Genomic DNA, 21,916 nt, shown 5'->3' on the forward strand with positions numbered 1-21,916 from the left:
ACTGATCGACAATAATACTTGAATGCATCTAATATTAACTAATATAAGAATCAGAACTGTATTTCTCTTTTGGAAACTTTTCCGAGTTCTGTTCAACTTGTACATGTGACCGAACTTTAGCCCATTGTCCTGACAGGTTATCAATGCATCTGCTCAATTTATGTTAAAAAAAACATCCTAGTCTTGGTGGAAGTTTCCCAAGAACTGAAGCAAAGCAAACACGTTCATGGCTAGTAGCACTGAATTCCAGGACATGAATGATGTTTCAGATGATAATTTCAGGCATCTGATCTTGAGGCCAGAGAGAGGTGGGATTTTGGACCTGATGAGGTACTCATTGTGGGGTGACATAGAGAGTGGGGTAAGGTTCCTGGAAAGCTCAGACCAAGGTATAGTGGGTAGAGACGCGGCTGATCACCGTTGGGTCATTTTGGCGTCTATAGTAGCACGCAAGATCATTCACTTATTCAGCAAGCCCATGGAGTTCACTGGCTATGTCGTTGACTTCTTTCTCAATCTTATTTCTCATGATGGCTCTCTCTTTGGCTTATTCCACATCCTTCTCCATGGTAATTAATTCCCTCTCTTCTCTCTCTCTCTCTCTCTCTCTCTCTCTCTCTCTCTCTCTTTCGTCCTTTCTTTTTCAGTATGATACACATGTATTTCAGTAATTCTACATACATATTAGTAGATTGAAGCATGTCAAAAGTGACACATGTTTTGTAACTAAGGATATTGTAAAGAAAACCCAGCATTTTTAATTATTCAAAATTTGAATTTGCCGCTGTTTTGCTCTATCAAATACAGTCACCCGAGGCATCTAACAGGTTTGAATCTCAACACTTATAATCACTTTCCTTATCCAACACTATCATCTCATATATATATAAACTACTGTTGAGATTGCCTTGATCTTTGTCTTCATGATAATTAATGGTTTTGTACAATTGTAAATTCTGTCTATGGCATTTATGGCTACTGAGATGACTGTGGGATGCAGGAGAAGTTGTTATACCAGAGAGAGGCACTAAGAATTTTATTAGTACTGTTGGACACTTAGATGAGCGGATGGATCTTTACCAGGGCGAAAAGTTACTGGAACATTTGCATAATTCTGCTTCGGGGGGGGGGGGGGGGGATCAGAAATGTTGAATTGGATGACCGAGCAACAATGGACCTATGTATGATGGCATCCAAGCTAGCATAAGAAAATGCTGAAGTGTTGGAAATGTTGTGGTTCATCATTGGAAGGCAAGCTACTCATTGCTCTTTCCCTGAACTCAATTGCATTTATGTTGTTCTGGTAATCATTGATTCAATTATGAATTCTACCAACTTCTGGTGTCCACTAATGACTTTGCAATCGACACACCTAACGTATACAAATGCACTTCGTGGACTTCTACAACTGCTGGGTAAGAGACACATTCTGAATGTAACTTGTGTTTCTTGGAATCTGTTGGGACTTGCGAGTTTCCTGCTTCACTTATGGATGGATGTATCCTGTTTTCACTTGATTATTTCCTTTGTGTTCCCTAGAGTAATATTTGTTTGTTTTAAGGTCCCTTTCATTTAATAGTTTATTGATTCCCTTTATGGTTGACAATCATGTGATAGGTTACCGAAAGGAGAAATCCACTCAAGCTTTTCTGTTATGCGACAAGCCTAAGGATGCAAATCTAATATTGATCAGCTTTCGGGGCACAGAACTTTTTTGATGCTGATGATTGGAGTACTGATTGCGACAACTTTTAGTATGAAATTCCAACATTAGGAAAACTTGATATGGGATTTCTAGAGGCATTAGGTTTCGGCAACAGAGAGGATACTGCTACCTTTCATTATCATCTTCAGAAGAAGAGCACGAAGCACACCTATTCAGAAGCTGCAGAAGTAAAATCCTCAAACGTGGATGCCCATTCTGAAGGGTCCGCTGGTATCAGTAGCAAGGGCATCCCGCCAGAAATGGTGGAGATGACTGCATACTGTATGGTGAGAGAAAAGCTCAAGAGCTTGCTTGAAGAGCACAAGAATGCGAAATATAGAGTCACTGGGCATAGTTTAGGAGGGGCTCTTGCTATTTTGTTTCCAAGAGTGCTTGTGCTACATGAGGAGATGGAGCTAATTCAAAAGTTGTTGGGAGTATACACATTTGGACAGCCAAGGGTTGGGGACAAACAGCTTTGGAGGTTCATGGAAGCTCATTTAGATCATCCTGTCCCCAAGTACTTCAGAGTGGTTTACTGCAATGACCTGGTGCCTAGGTTGCCTTATGATGAAAAAACCTTCTTGTATAAGCATTTTGGGGTTGTCTTTATCACGACAGCTGTTATATTGAGCAGGTAGTCACTTATCTCCACCTGTTTTACAGCTTTTCTTAACAAGAAAAATGCATGTAGTACTAAATCTGGACCATCCCTTGTGTTTTTATGTGGATCTGTTGGTTGAATCAAGGTCTCATTGAACACTGCAAACTAGTGCTTACTATCATAATATCATTCATGTAAATATAAAATAGTTAAAGCATTGTTATGAATTAGAAATGTGTTGAATTGGATTTACTGCTACGACAAGACAGCTTAGTTTCTTTTTATATGATAAATGCTTGATGTTCTTCATCATTATTGAGTTGGTTTCTTTCTTTTATTTGTTCTTGTTTAAAGAGAATGGATGAGGAGCCAAATAAAAATTACATTGGGAAAACACACCTGATCCCAGAACATCTCAATGCGGTTTGGGAGTTAATAAGAAGTTTGACAATTGGTTACACCGTTGGACCAGAGTACAAGGAAGGATGGTTCTCCACATTTTTCAGGCTACTAGGATTGGCAATGCCCGGTATAGCAGCACACTGCCCTACAGATTATGTCAACTCTGTGAGACTAGGAAAGTTGCGTGTTATTTAGATGTCCACGTACTAGGTTTCTTCTCTTGCCAATGATTTTAGTGGTATGCTTGCAACTATTCCAATCATCAAGTAATGAGGTCAACAGGTAATTGGTTTGATAATGTTGTGTTTTCTAAGCATTTATTTCTGTTCTTAAGTGAGGTTTGAATCGCAGTGCGCAGTTTGTTTTGCGCTTATCATTACTAGCATTTTATTTACCCGTTTCTATCAGTGTATTTGTCAACATTGAATTTGTTGCTGAAAAGATTTTGATGTTCGATCTATATTCTCTGTTATAATAGGGTTTTAACTACTGAAGTGTGTGATGATGGGAGAATTTGTGCATGTAAACTGCTATTGTTAATATAGGACACCACCTAGGTTGAAAATTCAAGCATTTGACACAGATGGGATGAGCACAGGAGCGTATCAGAGTCGACTATATATTGTGCTTAATTCCAGCTCTAGGCCATGAAGAATTCGAGAAAATTCATCAAAGAAAAAATCCCAGTGTGTCAGGTGGTTTATTATTTTGGGATTTGACTAAATACTACAAAATTTTCTGCAAGTGAAAAGAAGAATGTTGAAATCTAAAGACAAATAATCCTGTTCTATATCAAAAAATTGCAATAAATACTAAGAGATGGCAGGAGTTTTTCATTTAAAAGAAGCATGTTGACAAGCATTACTAACCTTCAAAGCCAAAAGAAGGAGATCATCATTCCAAAGATCCCTCATTCCATTTTTAGTGACTCTTGGACAAAAAATACTTATGTGAGCAACTGCTGCTTGATATACCTTCATTGGGAAACCGAGAAATACAATATTCACGTTTGTTGTTTAGACCGTTTGTGCAGATTGGATCACATTTAAATCCAAATTCTTAAGCCTCAGAACTGAGTCTACATGGCCTTGTAAAGTGTGTAGCTCCCCGAGTCTGCAAAAGCTAAAGAAACGTTTCAGCAAGCTCATTTCAGCTAATATATGTCTATGAGCCGATGCCTATAGGTGAAAGTTGAAGGTACCTGGCAATTTCAGCACGCCGCCTGGCCTGCTCTGTAATACTCTTAAAAAAGAAAAAAGATTATTTTAAGTATTTTTTTATAAGTGAGGGACTCTGAGAATAAAAAATGCATAGGAGCTATTGATAAACAATCCAATTTTTTTTAATATGGTTATCTTATTTTATTATTTTTGATCGACAATTAATCCAAAAAATAAAATAAAATTTTAGTTCTCCTCTCTTTCTTATATAGAAAAGACAAATTGAAGGATTCCGGGTAATAATTAAATTTGCAAGGAAAATTTTATGTTAGAGGTGAATAAATAATTTTTTTTTAATTTTAGAGTGTTGATTATTAAGTCTTGAGTGTAATTTATAATTCAGAAACCTTAAAATTTTAAGGTTTTCATTGTTAGTAATGTGATTTTATTGCTTTTAAAATAGGAAATAAAAATTTGATGGCAATAGAAAGGAAATTTTTTGTTTCATATGAACCCTGATATGAATTTTGGTGTTGGGACTAATGGATTAAAATAATATTCTGTATTAAAAGATTAAATACTACTATGATTATTATATATCTTTGAAAAGCTTATTGAATTTACTTTTCAATAAAATAAACGGAAGTCAATTTCGAGTTTTTCATGAAGAGTAATTTAATATTTACTTAAAGATGTGTAAACTGTCTAGTAATAACAGAGGAAGGAATTACGAAATTCCTCTTAATTTTTATACAATGATTTACAGATTAAGCCATATATATTTTGAAAGTTTAGTGAGTTTACTTTTTCAACGAAATAAGTGGAATTGAATTTAGAGTTTTTTATGAATAAATACATAATTTTTACTAAAAGGTATATAGGTTATTTGACACAACATATGAGGTGGATTTCAAAAATTATTATAATTAATTCACAAGGAATCAAGAGATGAGCTATATATGGTTAGAAAATTTATCGAGTCTAAATTTTAACGCATTAAAAAATTTTAATTTTGAGTTGAATATCTTGAGATATTATTGTTTCAATGAAAGTAGCGAAGGCTGCTAGAATTAGTTACTAGAGTTAATTATTGTTTAACTTAATTATTTTTTGTATAATTGGTCTAAAAAATGGGTTGATTAATTACTGTTATGTTGAAATGATTTTGAATACACCGTTAATTATATATATGTTTCTAAATAAGCAAATATTTTATTTCTTTATTTTCAATATATGAAAATATGATCAAATATATGATTATTTTGTGTTTTTGCTATGTAAATGATTGATCATGTTTATAAATAAAATAAGAAAATGATTTATGTTTAAGGAATGATTTTATGATAGCTACGTTTTTACATTCCTAGAAAGTAGGATCATCAACACCAGAACTAGTTTTACAACTCTAACTAACGGGTAATTGTAGTTAACATAAACATGATTATATGACCCTATTAACGGGTTATAGTAGTTTGCATAAGGCTCTGGCTAACGGGTTATAATAGTTTGTAATGATCATAATGACGAAATTATCGGTACGGTCAATATCACAGATTATAACAGTGATCATAGTTAACGATAAATGAATGATAATGATAATTTAGGATCATGATGATTTATAATGATTTTTACAAATTGATCCATGATTTGGTGACATGTTTTTATATTGATTTATGATCTATAAAATATTTGACAAAATGCTGATTTTTGAATTATTTTTGACATTATGAGTTGACGAATATTTTTAGAATGATCTATATAATACGTATGAAAATAATGTTTGATATGATAATGTGTGTGAGTCTATATTTGTTGAGCTGTGGTTTACTTATTCCTTATTATTAGATGATATGAAATATAAGTATAATTAATCTTGTGATGAGCTAGAAGAATTTGAGTATTGGAGAACTAATTAGAGAATAAAATTTTATGAAGTATCATTTCTTTTAGTTGTAATACTCGATATTGAATATTTGAAGACTTGTTATTTAGTTATATCACAGATGTTAAAAATTTTTTATAACCTTATTTTATTTAAATATTTTTCAATGATTATGAATTAAATTTTATATTACTTTGAGATTTCATTTTAAAATAATATGATTGTGTTATGTTTTAATCTCGGGAGGAGTCATGCCCAGCTGTCAAAGAAGATCTAGATTTCTACCATTGAAATCCAAGTCTGCAGCCATCAAGCCCTGTAGGCTCCTCTGAGAAAGAGCCCACTTGGCTGCCCGGTCTTCTTTTCCATAGTCTTTCTTGGAAGTAAATGCAGTCTGTTGCAAATGTAGAGCATTGAAAAGTCTCTTCAAGGCCTCAAACACAGATTTATTACCTAACAAGTATGAAACCAGGAACAGTTGCACTAACCTTTCTATCAAATAGGAGGTTCCAGGCTTCCCCACTCAAGGCATAGCGAACTGTGAACTTGGATAATATCCCAGGGCATATAGAAAATTAAACTGTACAACCATATAACACCAGCCCATCCCCATCCAATGCCGCTAATATAAGCAAAGCTAATATTTGCATACACGGTAATTAAGGTCGCCACCTGCACAATGAGATGGGATACAAAATTTAATGGTTTAAAAACTTTGCCTGATTTGCCTTTTTTTTTTTTTGGTAAGAAAGCAGTTGCTGGGATAGGGAAAAGGGTTGCATGTACTGGGATTTGAATCCCAAACCTATTACATGTCACTTCTTAAGGGTGACCGCATGAAGTTAATGAGTTAAGCACCAGGTTTTGCCTGATTTGCCTTCTGTTTCTTAACGGAAAATTTTTCATAGAACCTTATCAGTTGAGCCACCAAAGACGCGCACATCAAGAGAACGCCAGGCCTCTCAAGGAATGACCAACTTTGACTACGAGTAACAAAGATGAAAGCCTGGCTAATGATGCTAACTTGCAAATATACCGCAGAGGAAATTTGCTTGGTATTATCGGATATAGACTTTACATTGAAGTGAGTCTGCAACACAAAAAGATTTTCAGGAAACATAATTATTTTCCCAAAATAACTGTGCAAGGAGAGAAAGAGGAAAGAAGAATTACAAGTTTATATACCTCAAAGAAATCAGTGTCAATTACAATCCAGTAAAACAGGACAGTAACCAAAGCAAGATTTGTTCCAATGACAATGCCAGTTACAAATATCTCACTAAGCTGGCAACTGTCAGGCCTTGGAGATGGCTTTACTCGATCTTTGGAAATAGTCATGATAGTTCCTGATTAATTTATCCAAGGTAAACTTAATTTTTATGAAGCCATAATGTTCCTGATTAAAAATCCAAAAAAAGGCTGTCATAGAGTGGAACATTACCGTCATTAAGAATTGCAATTATCAAAGCCATGAAAGGTGGGAAGTCATATTCCCATATCAGAGCTAGAAGCAAAAAACCGAGCTGCAATAGTATAGTTATTTATGAAAAGCAGATCAGTATTTGAAACCTTAAGTAGTAAAGTTCATGAAAGTGAACAGAACAGTTAGAAGCGTGATAGAAATTTAGCCTACAACAATACGAATTGAAATGGAGACAGCATATATCTGCACATTCAAGCAGGCTAGTCAGTTTTATCAATTTGGAAATCTGGGTATCAATAGAAAAAATGCTGCTTTTAACTTCTGACTTATACTCCAAAATTGAGGTTTTAACAAGTTAGTGAGAACCAACTAGGCTAGCTTCTGTTTGGTAACTATCAACTAAGTTGAAGCATATTGAAGTGTTAAAATGTGCAATATGACAAAAGCCCTTGTCGTATTTTAGCTATAATACCTCTTATCTTAAAGTCAGACCGAGATAAAGTTACTCTTGATTATGGAATATTACTAGTGATCCAGGTGACCACATTTTCTGTGGCCAGTTTTTCATTACTAAAGATATAAGCTACAGTTTCTGTTCAGAAGAAAAGATTGATACTCTACCGTATAGTTTTTCATCTTTTGGAATATAGCTCTGCTAGTCAAGACCGCACTGACTATTACACTTAAGCCAGGCTCAGTCAAGACTAACTTCATCTCCTCTCCTCTTGGTGACTGGAAGGTGTTGCGCCTGAAGCAATAATCACAACAATACAGAAGCAATAGACAACAATCAATAATCAAATGCAGGAAAAATAAAGCACACCAATATTTACGTGAAAAATCCTCCAGTGTAGAGGAAAAAAAATCACGGGCCACCAGAAAAATCTTCACTATCAAATAATAGTTATACAAAGTTCTTCTCTAGCTAAAACTAGAGCTAATCAACAACTAGAAAAACAATTGGAGAAATTTCACCAAATAAGTGACTCAACAAATACACCCTGGATTTGTTCCTAGAGAGCTTCAAACCCGATCTTCACCGTTCAGAATGTAGAACTCTAAATCATAAACCTCCTGACAAGGTTCCAACTTAATCGGACCACAGATTGACTTCCGTTTAACCAACTCTCCCTTCTCCTTTTTCTCTCTCTGTTTTTCCTGGCTTTTCTTCTTTCTCTGCTTGGTTTTTGACACACACATAAAACAACCCCACCTCTTTTTTATTAAGTAGCTAGGGCTCTGTGTAAAATAAAAGATCAAGGCTCATGGCCTTTACTTGGTCCAAAATCACTGACATGGGACTGGACCCCATTTTCCTAATAATTTCTCCCTCCAGCCCCATTAAGAGGAGATTCATCACCATAGCAGTTTCATTTGGAACTTACCTTGGCCAGGGAACTCATTCCGGTCAAGTTATTATAAAGCTCAAGTTTTTTCCTGGGAAGTATCTTAGTCAACATATCTGCCACATTTTTATCAATATGGACTTTTTTCAATAGCATCTGTTGTTCTTCAATCACTGAACGTAACCAATGATATCTAACATCAATGTGCTTTGTTCTAGCATGGTACATGATATTCTTACTCAAATCTAAAGCACTCTGGCTATCACAAAATAACACATACTCTTTCTTATTCAACCCCAATTCAAGAAGAAAACGTTTCATCAAAAGCATTTCTTTACATGTTTCAGTTGCTGCAATATACTCAGCCTCTGTAGTTAACAAAGCAACATACTTCTGCAACTTAGACTGCCAAGATACAACTCCTCCTGTAAAAGTGAACAAATACCCTGAAGTAGATTTCCTACCATCAAGATCGCCTATCATGTCAGCATCAGTAAACCCTTCTAGAACTGGTTGTAAAACTCCATAAGTCAAGCACATTTTTGAGGTACCCCTCAAATATCTAAAAATCTATTTCACTGCTTTCCAGTGAACCTTCCCTGGATTAAAAAGAAATCTGCTCACTACACCAACTGCATGAGCAATGTCAGGCCTTGTACAAATCATAAGATACATTAAAGAACCGACTGCAGAAGAATAAGGAATACTAGACATAGCTAGTTGCTCTTTTTTAGACACTGGACAAGATTTCTTACTTAGATGAAAATGGTTGGCAAGTGAACTGCTAACTGATTTAACATGTTGCATGTTAAATCTACCAAGCACTCGTTCAACATACTTTTTCTGTGACAACCACAGCTTTCCAGCTTTCCTATCCCGGATAATGTCCATACCAAGAATCTGCTTTGCTAGACCTAAATTCTTCATATCAAAGGACTTAGATAATTGTTCTTTCAACCTGCAAACCATACTAGCATCTTGTCCTACAATCAATATATCACCAACATATAATAATAGGATAATAAAGTTACCATTAGAGAATTGTTTAACATACACACAAGAATCCGCTGCTGTTCTTTTATAGCTATGACTCACCATAAAAGAATCAAACTTCTTGTACCACTGTCGCGGAGCTTGTTTCAAGCCATACAAGCTTTTCTTCAATTTGCAAACTAAGTGCTCTTTCCCTTTCACTTCAAAACCCTCAGGTTGATTCATATAAATGTCCTCCTGCAAATCACCATGCAAAAATACAATTTTAACATCAAGTTGCTCAAGCTCAAGATTCAAACTAGCTGCTAATCTCAATACCACTCGAATAGAACTCATTTTTACAACTGGAGCAAAAATCTCATCAAAATTGATGCCTGGTTTCTGAGAAAAATTTTTTACTACCAATCGAGCTTTGTACCTCACTAGTTTGTCACCATCTTTTTTCAACTTGAACACCCATTTATTCTTTAATGGCCTCTTCCCTGTTGGAAGTTTAACAAGATTATAAGTATCATTCTTTTACAATGACTCAATCTCTTCTTTCATTGCTTTTAACCAATGCTCTCTATCCGAAGTAGCCTACACATCTTGGAAGCTTTCTGGCTCCCTTTCACTGATAATTAAAATAAAATCTGAACTTGGATACCTGGTAGATGGCATACGCTCTCTAGTAGATCTCTTAGGCTGAGACTCTATATCACTTGATGCCGAAGGTAGCTCCCCCTGCTCAACACTCTCAGGTAGAGAGGATTGCTCCCCCTGTTCAAAACTAATAGCATCTGGCTCATCACCAACTGTGGCTGGCTCATTCATATCCCCAAGTTCTGTTTCTTGCCCATTTTCACCATCTGTGGCTTTTCCCTGTGAAATCTCTATCGGTGTTGAAATATCACACTCAACAGTAACTCGTGTAGTCTTTCCATTTTTCTTAAGGTCTGCTATGATTTCTTTTTCATGAAAGACCACATCCCTGCTTCTGACTGTCTTTCTCTTTACTGGATCCCATACCTTGTAGCCAAATTCCTCATCACCATATCCTACAAACACACACTGTGTAGCTTTACTGTCAAGCTTTGATCTCTGTTCTTTCGACACATGCATGAATGTTTTACACCCAAAAACTTTCAAGTGAGAGTATGAAGTATCTTTCCCTGTCCACACTCTTTCTGGAATGTCAAAGCCCAAAGGAACTGATGGTGACCTGTTAAGTAAATAACAAGTTGTGTTGATTGCTTCACCCCAGAATGGCTTTGATAATTTTGCCATCCTTAACATACATCTGACTTTTTCCATAATAGTGCGATTCATTCTTTCAGCTATACCATTATGCTGCGGTGTTCCAAGTTCTGTCCTCTCATGCCTGATCCCATGTTTTGAGCAATACTCTTCAAAGCTTTTAGATGTGTATTCCCCATCATTATCAGTTCGAATACACTTCAAGGGTAACCCTGTCTTCCTTTCAACCATGGCATGAAATTTTTAAAAATACTGTAGTACCTGACTTTTGTATTTCAACATATACACCCAAGTCTTACGTAAAGCATCATCAATAAAAGTAACAAAATATCTGCTACCACCTAATGACTTAACCTCAATAGGACCACATACGTCAGAATAAATTAATTCCAATATATTTTCTTTTCTCTGAGAACTTTTACGAAAAAAAACTCTATGATGCTTACCAAACAAACAATAATGACATGAATCGATAGACATATATTTGGTCAAGGGAATGAGAGAGTGCCTTGCCAAAACCTGTAACCTTTTTTCACTAATGTGTGCCAGCCTCCTGTGCCACAAGTTTGCTGAAGCATCATTTTTAACGGTATTTACCTGGTTACCGTTCAATTGCATCCATGTCTTATACATTATGCAGCATAGTTTTTCCCTTACAACTACCATAGATCCTTTGAGAAACTTCCACTGTCTATTCTTTTATCGATTTTCATATCCCTTCTTATCAAGGATATTAATAGCAAGCAAGTTCATTCTCATATCTGAAATGTGTCTGACATCCCTCAAAGTCAACATGCAGCCTGTACTAGTTTGTACAATAATATCACCAATTCCAACAATCTGCAACACACTCTTGTTTTTCATCTTGGTACAACCAAAGTCTTCTGCTTTGTAAGTTGTAAATAACTCTCTCTTAAGAACACAATGATATGCCGTTCCTGTGTCAACTATCCACTCAATGTCGGGATCACTAACATGATTACAATCACCATGTGTACAAATCAAAGTAACTGAATCACTATCTGAATTCACTGCTGCAACATTACCATCATCTGAACTCTTGCCTTTCTCATCTTTTCGCTCTTGCTTTAAGATTCTACAGTTCGTTTTATATGACCAGCCTTACCACAACGAAAACACTTCACTTTACCTCTAGACTTGGATCTATGTTTAGACTTACCATGACTTTTTGAGTCCTGACCTCTGTCGATGTTTCTACCCCTATTCTCTGTGACCAGAGCTTGATTCCCAGGGTCTACATCTTTTCGCCTTGCTTTTTCATTAAGCATACTGTCCTTTACCATCTCCAATGTTATCTTATAATCAGGAGCTGAATTAAGAACAGTCACAACTAGAGTATTCCAGCTGTCTGGCAATGAACCCAAAAGAAATAATGCCTTCATTTCATCATCCATCTTAAGCTTCATAGTAGTCATCCGATTAAATATATCTTGAAAATCACTCAAGTGTTTTGTAACAGATCGTCCATCTCTGTACTGTAAAGTTGTAAGCTTTTTAACAAGCATAACTTTATTCATACCTGTTTTTCTCTCATACAATGCTACCAATTTTTTCCAAACAATGTGAGCATCTGACTCCTACGCTACATGATGAAACACGCTGATATCAACTCATTTTCTGATTGTAGCCAGCGTCTTTCTACTTAGCTTATTCCAGCTTTCATCTTTCATATCTGCTGGTTTAGCCGAATCACTCAATACTGGCTCATACAAATCTTTGCAATATACATGATCCTCCATCATAGGCTTTCAAATTGAATAATTCGATGCTGTCAATTTTATCATGAAACCTGTATCACCCTCCATGATCTCAAACAGAATTTACTTCTATCCTAGGTTGCTTCTGTATCGATGTCTCAAAATAACCCTCGCTCTGATATCACTTGTTGCGCCTGAAGCAATAATCACAACAATACAGAAGCAATAGACAACAATCAATAATCAAATGCACAGAAAAAATAAAGCACACTAAGATTTACGTGAAAAACCCTCCAGTGTAGAGGAAAAAAAACCACGGGCCACCAGAAAAATCTTCACTATCAAATAATAGTTATACAAAGTTCTTCTCTAGCTAAAACTAGAGCTAATAACAACTAGAGAAACAATTAGAGAAATCTCACCAAATAAGTGACTCAACAAATACACCCTGGATTTATTCCTAGAGAGCTTCAAACCCGATCTTCACCGTTCAGAATGTAGAACTCTGAATCATAAACCTCCTGACAAGGTTTCAACTTAATCGGACTACGGATTGACTTCCGTTTCACCAACTCTCCCTTCTCCTTTTTCTCTCTCTGCTTTTCCTGGCTTTTCTTCTTTCTCTGCTTGATTTTCGACACACACATAAAACAACCCCACCTCTTTTTTATTAAGTAGCTAGGGCTCTGTGTAGCCTTTACTTGGTCCAAAACCACTGACATGGGACTGGACCCCATTTTCCTAATAGAAGGGATTCTCAAGTAAGGGCTGACTGCAACTAGAAATTTTTACCTGATTTTCTTCTGTTATTTAATTGATAGGAATAAATACAGACAATCAAATGTGACAAATATTAAGCCTAGCAGATTTGCCTGTTCTTTACTATGTGAAAAGGCACTTGCCTGATCAATTTTAAGTGGATCTCCTTCCAGAAGGCGAGCCTCTGCAGGGATGATACCCCCAAGTTTTATGCTAATTATATCTCCCGGTACTAAAATAGCTGCATCTCTCTCTTGCCACTGCCCATCTCTTAGTACCTGCAAAAAAAAGATTATGCAAATTGACAAATTGTTGTATGCACAAAGGCATTAAAGAAATTTAAAGAAAATTATGGAGTGCCATAGGATAAGAGTTTCTGAAATTAGGCTTTCTTCTCCAAAGGAGGGAATAAAAGTTAATGCTGACATTTTAAACTGAAACGTAATTTGAAGGCACCAAAAAGAAGGGACACACCTTTGTTTTTGGAGCCATAAGTGCTGCTGCAGCATTTCCAGCATTGTTTTCCTCTATAAAACTAATCGTTGAATTGATAATCAAAAGGCACACAATCCCTACAAAGTCCTGCCAGTCAGGAAATAAACAAACCAAGAAAGCTATCAGGATAACCTTAATAACAAAAGTAAGCAGGATAAAAGAATTTGAATAAGACATTCAATCTCTGAAAAGTGCTTGGTGAAATATATAACTTACTCCACCATGTGCAAGGACAATTGCCATCACAGCTGCAGCTTCCATGACCCATGACAAAGGGTTCGTTCCACATAAAACTTAGAAACTTCAAAAACTTGTTTTCCTGGATTAGAAAAAAACTAACAATTACTCATTTACTCCAACTGGATAACATGTAAACTGCTTTTGATACAAAAAATGGCAATTAAAAGTAATGTTGCCCAAAAAAGGCCAAGGAACTGGTACTTTCTATATGCTCCGCTTGCACTCTATAGATTGGGAAATGAAACAGTTTGACCCATTTTATGCCTATCAATGCTTATTGAACATTTGGGGCAAACAATCTTCACAGAATGAACTTTAGACCCATTTAAAATCCCACTTGGTCAGGAAGCCATCTTTGACTTGGTCCTGTAATTTCCTCTGTGCATTATCACAGTGCTTCAATGAAATCAAAATAAACTACCTCTATATCCCACGGCCATCTCCAGCCTAAAAAAGATCTTTCCAATTTATTGTCATGAATGGTTACACTTCTAACCTAACAGGATCCTGATCTAGCGAAAATTTTGGTGCACTAATAGGCGACAAGGTCTTACTTTAATGGTAGTTTTGAAGCTATAGTACGGAACAAAACTGTTTCCAAATAGTGGTGGTCACCGGCTTCTCCTCGAGCATATTTGGGCCAAAAATATGCAATCTAGCTTCAGCATCTTCAGATGCAAGTCCTCCCCGGGATGTTCTCAGTTGCTCAAAAACTTCCTCTAGTGGTAAGCGTTCCTTTTAGAAACAGGGTATTTGAAAATTGATTTAGTTATCATACAATTATGAATTCCAAAATACTGGAAATGTCAATTATCTGCTGTAGGACAACTCACCAAATCAATCCCCTCCCGGTTGAAATGCTCAGGATCTAGCAAAGGTTTATCAAGCTCTTCACTCATGATTCAAGCTGTAAAATCATGGAGCCAAGATGGACCAAGATGTTATTCATCTTACACAGTTTTGAACTTAAACCCGTCAATGCAGCATATAATTAAGTTACAAAGATTAGAAAGAGCAAATGAGATCATGAATCATGTCATTGCTGAAAAGTTGGACCATACGCATATCCTTAAATTAACAGGTCAATTCTGTTCCGGGAACAAGTTACTATACTAAACTCAGAATCAAACTAGGATGTATAAATGAACATAAAGTTTGACAAACATTACTTGAATATGTTTGGTTTCTAATTGTTAATGTTCATTTATTAAGCTTAACAAATAAACACAAATAACATTTCAGTTTTGTTAATTAACAAATTATGAACAAATTAAAATTCATTCATATTCAATTCATTAGAACAGTTCATGTATTTGGTTTTTGTTTATTTATATTTGTTTATTAACTTAACAAACTATTACGAACAACATTTTAGGATTCATTAGTTAAATGAATACATCACAAACATAACAAAGTTCGGTAATGGTGGGTTTATTTGCACCCTTAAAATTTAAATCAAATTTCTAGTGTCCCATTTTCAACATAGTCATAAAAATTACTATGCATTCAAACTCTACGAGTACTAAAAGAAAAACTACTATATACTATAAGAATCTTTCAATGCAGCCCTAATCCAAACCACTCGCGGTCATGCCCTAATTATAACTAGGATCGAAGAACAGATCACATCATATTACAGAAATAACAATAGAACTGAGGATCAGAGTCCTGACTAAAGAGAAACACATGCAAATATATAGTTTTGGAATCAATTTTGCGTAGAAAACATGCCGCCTGGCGTTTCAAAACTTGCTCTTCCAAACCTAACGGTCACTAAGACCCAAACACAAAGACGAAGCCCAAAAATATTTGGATTTTGATACGTTTAGAAATAGAGAGAGAAAGAAAAGATGAGTGCACTATAGAACCAAATCCTGCACAGACAATAGAATCACCATTTCCTACTGTTACAGAGACTTTAGAGCTGGTTGGACTAGTAGTTCTAGATATTTTACAATCCGTGGTTGAATCAGATTATGAGTGCTGCCAGAATGGTTGGACTAGTAGTTCCAGATATTTTATAATCCGTGGTTGAATCAGATTATGAGTGCTGCCAGAATCAATCAACACAGTTACTGGATGTCCTGTAATATGCCCTATAAGTTTCATTGAATGAAGAGAAGAAACACCCAAAAAAGCTTGAAGGGATGTCTAAAAATATGTGGGATCATTTTGAGAAAATTCTGTGGGGAAGGTGGCCGTGGTATTGAAGCCAGAGCTGGTGTCATAGAACGATTCAAATCAGGAGGATCTGGTGGTGGATCATCATCCTCCGCTTGCAAGAGTAAGAATGGTGTAGTACGACAACATAGCACGGCTTGTATTGCTCATCGCAATCGAAACAAAGATCCTTAGTACGACAAGCCTACATTTCAGGAGGAGTTAAACGTCTGATAAGAAAAGCCTGTTGGTTGAGAGGTGGTGTTGGTGGCAGTAGCTGTGGTGATGAAATGTGTGGAGGTCGATAAGAAGGAACTCGTGAATTTGATAACTTGGATTCCAAAAGTATGGCAAGGCTCAGTGCTTGTGTAAGTGATTGAGATTTAAAAATTGCCATCTCTCCTTGAATATCAGAATGCAACCCAGAAATAAAACAATTAAGTAAATTCTCTTCAGACAACCAGAGACGTGATTAGAAGTATTTTCAAATTCAACTTGGTATTGTGTAACGGAGAATGTTTGCTTCAACTTGAACAAAGTAGCTTGATGATTAATTGTTGGTAATTTAGAATATGATGTATCTCATATTGATAGAAAGATTTAATTATTGATAAATAAAATTAATTTTTTTTATTAATTTTATTTATATTTTAAATAATTATGTTTGAACATAAATAATTATCATATGACAAATGATTAAAATTATTTGAATATAAATAAATTATTATTCATAAAGGTCATGATTATATAGAGAGTCATAATCATCTGAATAGAAGTTTATGTCTGTTTATTTATTATAAATAAATCTTTCAGTGTAACTATTTTTACTGTTTCTGATTAGAGAGTTTAAGGCTTTGTTATATCTTAAAGGCATAATTACCTTTAAGAAAGTGTTATTTTCACCTCAAAGTCAAATTTCTTTTTTATTATTTTTCTTCTCTTATTTATTTTTTTCTAACAATTTGAAGGTAATTATGAGAAATTTATACTCCACATGAAGAAGATACAAGGAAAAGAAATTGGCATGATTTGAAGATCAATATTAGAGAAGGTTCAAGGTGTCAAAGGATTAATGTTTCTATGGACCAAAATGTTAATTTTCATAAGGATCTTCATTAAATGTATGTATTTTATTTTTTGCATAATTATTGGTAAAAAGATTGACTGAATGAGATAACACGTTAACAATTTATTTCATTAGCGTGTAAAGTCAAAATATAATATGCAAAATATTGATTACATTGCATAAGTATATGCATATACTAAAATTGACTCAACAATTGGGTTTAATGAATTATATTATATTTATTTGAAAAATCGATACTTATAAAGACCAAAATAGGAAATAGCTTGAAAACATAAAAGAGAAAGACATGAATTGATTTACGATCAAAAAAATTATCACTTGTTATCAAATAACGAATTAAATTAGGTTCTAATGGAATGACCGATTATTTAATTGTCATGTTTTGGTTATATATAGAACATACAAATTGTCCTATAGTTTCTATGAAAATAATCAAAAATGAATAAAGAAATTTATCATAGGAAATTAGATACAAGTAGAGAATATATGTACAAAAATAAGATTTAGCTAGAAGATTAGTTTTATTATTAAATCATGGCATCAAAATTGATATAATAAATTGAGTCAAACTATTTGTATGATTCTATCTTTGTTGATTGTTTATAAATCAAAAGTTGATATATATATTTAAAATTTATTAGTGGTTCAAAATTTGACTAGTATTTAATTTTCATGAAAACCAATTAAAATTAAATTGATATATGTGAATAATTATTATTAAGATATGGTGTTTTATGGATTAATTGGTGGCTAATAAACCAAATAATAATTATTATTAGAAATATGGGCAGTGTAACATATATTTTACCTACTAGTTGTATTATATTAGAAGTGATTTTACAAAATAAAATTTTATTGTGAACACTCACAAAGTGAAAATTATGCAAAGCTGTCAAAAAGTTAATCGATGGTTAAAAAAAAAAGTATCATTGCTTTTCGCATATGAGATATTAACTAAACGAAAAGGCATGCCATTAAAAAAAATATTGAAATATTTGTCAGTTACAAGCATTTTAAAGGATGCTCATCAATGTCTAATTAGGCATGTTTATAAACTAAAAAAGAATATGCAAATTCAATGTTCCAAAGACACCAAGACATGCATATGTTTAATTCCATTTTGTGATGGCATGGAGAGCATTGGTAAAGTTTATCATATATTACGAAAATGAACTAAATGAGATGAAATTTTCTTTCTTATACATATAAGAAATATATGGACTATGGAGATAGAATGCCATCATCCAATTAATACATTATTGGTTAAAGATAATGAAGGTATTTTTGCTTTTTGAACCCTAAAAAAATGGTCTTTTATAGGCTGTTAAAATGAAAAGTGAACAAGTTTTCGAGGTTTTTAATAGTTTCATGATAGTGGCAAGGATGTGGCTAATTATATACCATATTGACATATAAGCTTAGATAATAATATTGGTTTGTGAAAGTTGTAAGCCTTAGAGTTAGCCAATCAATGATTTAATCAATGCAAATTCATCACGAAGTTTTGCATGAAATATGAATAAAATTTATATTATAATTATTGTTTATACTATTTTATGAAAATGATTATTTGGATTCATGTTTCATGACTTGCATTGATATGGTGATCTAGATATGAACATATTGGTCACAAAATGATTGTGAAAGTATTTGAAATTAGAGTTAAATATACTATAGACTTTTATTGTATATAGGCATATTGATCATATGAGTAAAGTTTGAATTTATTATATATTCAAAAATATTTTAACTAATTAAAGGTAGTAAATAACAGAGATAGATAGGCTACACAATGGTAGAGAAATAAAGTTCTTATAAAATTTTAAAATCAAGTTTAGAGGCTTCAATAATCATGAACTTAGAATTGGTCATTGGGCAATTACTATATGCATTGAAAACTGATGATAACATTTGAGATAATTAGTTTTTACTAAAAGCCATCATTATAAATGACATAATTTTAACAGCCAAATCTACATGATTTGTAAGTATGGGGTAGATTATTATGGTTGGCTTAGAATAGCCATAAGCCAAAATTAATGTCACAATATTGATCATGTTGTGGTAATTTTTATTATGTATATAGTCTACTTCATGGACTGTACAAATGATTTATCATCTATAATTTTATATAGTGAAAATTTTAAAGTATATTTACTTTGGAAGCTATGAGTGTTTCAAAGATCTTGTGAATTTGAAAACTTTTATAATAGCAAAAAGAATGCTATTTAATCCATTTGGGTGATGAAAATAGTTTTGTTCGTGGTAATAAAAAAAATTATTAATAGTGTCCATGATGAAATAGATTCATATAAATATTTATGAATTGACATAAAAGTCTTAAAATGAGACTATAGAAGCATGATTATATTTAAAATCTGCTTGTTGAAGTAAATTCTTATATTGAGTTAAAATATAAAAGTTTTGAAACTTTTATTGAAATATTAAGATATCAACTAATTATCTTTCACTAAGGGTAGATTTGGAGGCCTCCTACTAAAAGAAAAAACCCACAAAATAGTAAAAAGATAAATGAAATGGCAACATGATTAAGTATATATAATATCTTGATAATTGAATGAGATATTCTTTAATCAAAGAATGCATACTTGCACATAGTGGGGGTGATAAGAACCAAAAGAAATAAAAATTACATCATAGTATTGTAAAATTTTAGTATAATTTAATGAGAAAATTATACAAGCTAATAAATTTAAACACTTATTAAAGTAAAGTCATAAAAAGGTCTTTAAAAATCTTAAAAGGATTAAAATCGTTTGATTTATTCATTGAGTTTATCCAATTGTATTATAAGTATAATTATATTAAAAATGTAAGTATGAAAATAGAATTGTTGAAATTAATAAATATAGAGTTATGGCCACAACCAAAACTAGCTATTTTTTAAAATTATAAGAATGAGACAACAATATTTTGAGCATATAAATGATATGCAAAATGAAAAGTTTGTACATATTAACTTGAAATGATCATATTAGAGATTCAATCTCAAGTGAGGGTAATTGTCATAAATGAAAATTGAATTCCAAAATATTTGGTTAAGCATATAAATTATATACAAAATAAAAAGTTTAGACATATTAGCTTGAAGTGATTATATTAGAGATTCAATCTCAAGTATGGGTAATTACTATAAATGAAAATTGTATTCCAAAATATTTAGTTAGTAGTACTACAAGTAGAATGGATTTAAACCCTTACAATTAGACATCGATAATGGAAACCCAACTTTGAATTAGTAACCTCTAATTACAAAGTTTAATGGGTAAAAACAAGTTATTGTTATATGTCTGTTAAATACTAGTACAATCTATTCAAAATTTAAAAACTAGTGTGATCCATTATATGAGAAGGATGAGTTTTTATGCTCTTAATGAAGTTTTAAATGTCTAAAACAATGGAAACATAATGGAAAGTCTACCTATATAAACATACAAGTGTGTCGTTTCAACAAAAATAATTAGGGCTCTTGTAAACATTTATGAATAGGATAAGCATATAGCCATAATAGTGCTAAAAGCGATTATAAACCTCCAACAGAAGAATAAATAAGTATTATGTGTGTTATATCTTTAATTCCAATACTAGAAGTTGAGATTTAATCTGCGGACACCATCAATTTCGTTAGGATTTTAAGATATATACTCTAATTGAAGGTTTAAATCGAAATATATTTTTTTGTATTTATGATATTTATTTGTGTGAATGATAAAAATTAAGCACCAACATTCTAAACTAGTGAAGGATTATTGGTAGTTTAGAACGTGGTATATCCCACATTGGATAGAAAATTTTAATTATTGATGAATAAAATTAATTTTTGTATTAATTTTATTTATATTTCAAATAATTATGTTTGAATAGAAATAATTATCACATGATAAATGATCATAACTATATGAATATAAATAAATTATTATTCATAAGGTCATGATTATATAGAAAATCATAACTATCTAAATAGAAGTTTATGTTTGTTTATTTATTATAGATAAATCTCTCAGTATAACTATTTTTACTGTTTCTGATTAGAGAGTTTGAGATTTTATTGTATCATAAAATGCTAATTACCTTTAAAAAAATATTTTTCACACCTCAAAATCAAAAGTCTTTTATATTATTTCTCTTCTCTTATTTATTTTTTTCTAACATTAACAAATGTAGAGGGTCCAAACCTGAGCTCAAGGGCATGAGTGAACGACTACCAATCATGCAGTGGTTGTTGCGGTCCATCCATTGATACCAACTCAAAGCTTGTCCGGTCATACAGAAGGCAGCAATTGACAATCGATGATGAGACGGTATAGAATGGAACTCAAAATAATTCTCAACCTGGAGAAGCCAGTCTAAAGGATTTGAGCCATCAAAAAATGTAATATGAAGTTTTGGAGACTTAACTGTAAAAGCAGAGGACGGATTAGGCAAGTTGGTTGAAAAAGTGATGTGTGGCGTAGATAACAGTGGGGGTAGAGGGGGCGAAGCTGCAGTGGCGGTAGGTTTTTCTAGACGAGCAAACTTAAGCTGCAGATCATGCATGGAGGATCGTTGCTCTTGTATCATAGAGGAGAGGTCAGAATACTTGGACTCCAAGGTTTGGAGATCAAGAATCTGGGAAGAAAAAGACTCAGTAAGGTTGTGAATGGCTTCTTCGATGGCGTTGTTTGGCTTTGGAGGCATGATGGCGG

At 33.4% G+C, this 21,916-nt stretch overlaps 2 pseudogenes across 1 annotated transcript; one reads left to right on the forward strand and one right to left on the reverse strand.

Annotated features, from left to right (window-relative positions):
- Window positions 1–226: 226 nt before the first annotated feature.
- Window positions 227–3,162, forward strand: LOC149517638 (triacylglycerol lipase OBL1-like; annotated as a pseudogene). The gene is made up of 6 exons (XR_016344242.1): window positions 227–569; window positions 1,001–1,229; window positions 1,378–1,419; window positions 1,618–1,887; window positions 1,951–2,342; window positions 2,664–3,162. The product of XR_016344242.1 is annotated as a triacylglycerol lipase OBL1-like (transcript).
- Window positions 3,163–3,498: 336 nt separating this feature from the next.
- Window positions 3,499–14,905, reverse strand: LOC111278447 (ATPase 10, plasma membrane-type-like; annotated as a pseudogene).
- Window positions 14,906–21,916: the final 7,011 nt, after the last annotated feature.

This window comes from Durio zibethinus, chromosome 8 (genome assembly GCF_047325235.1).
Source record: "Durio zibethinus cultivar Kanyao isolate XHJ-2024 chromosome 8, ASM4732523v1, whole genome shotgun sequence".
Taxonomy (NCBI): Eukaryota; Viridiplantae; Streptophyta; class Magnoliopsida; order Malvales; family Malvaceae; genus Durio; species Durio zibethinus.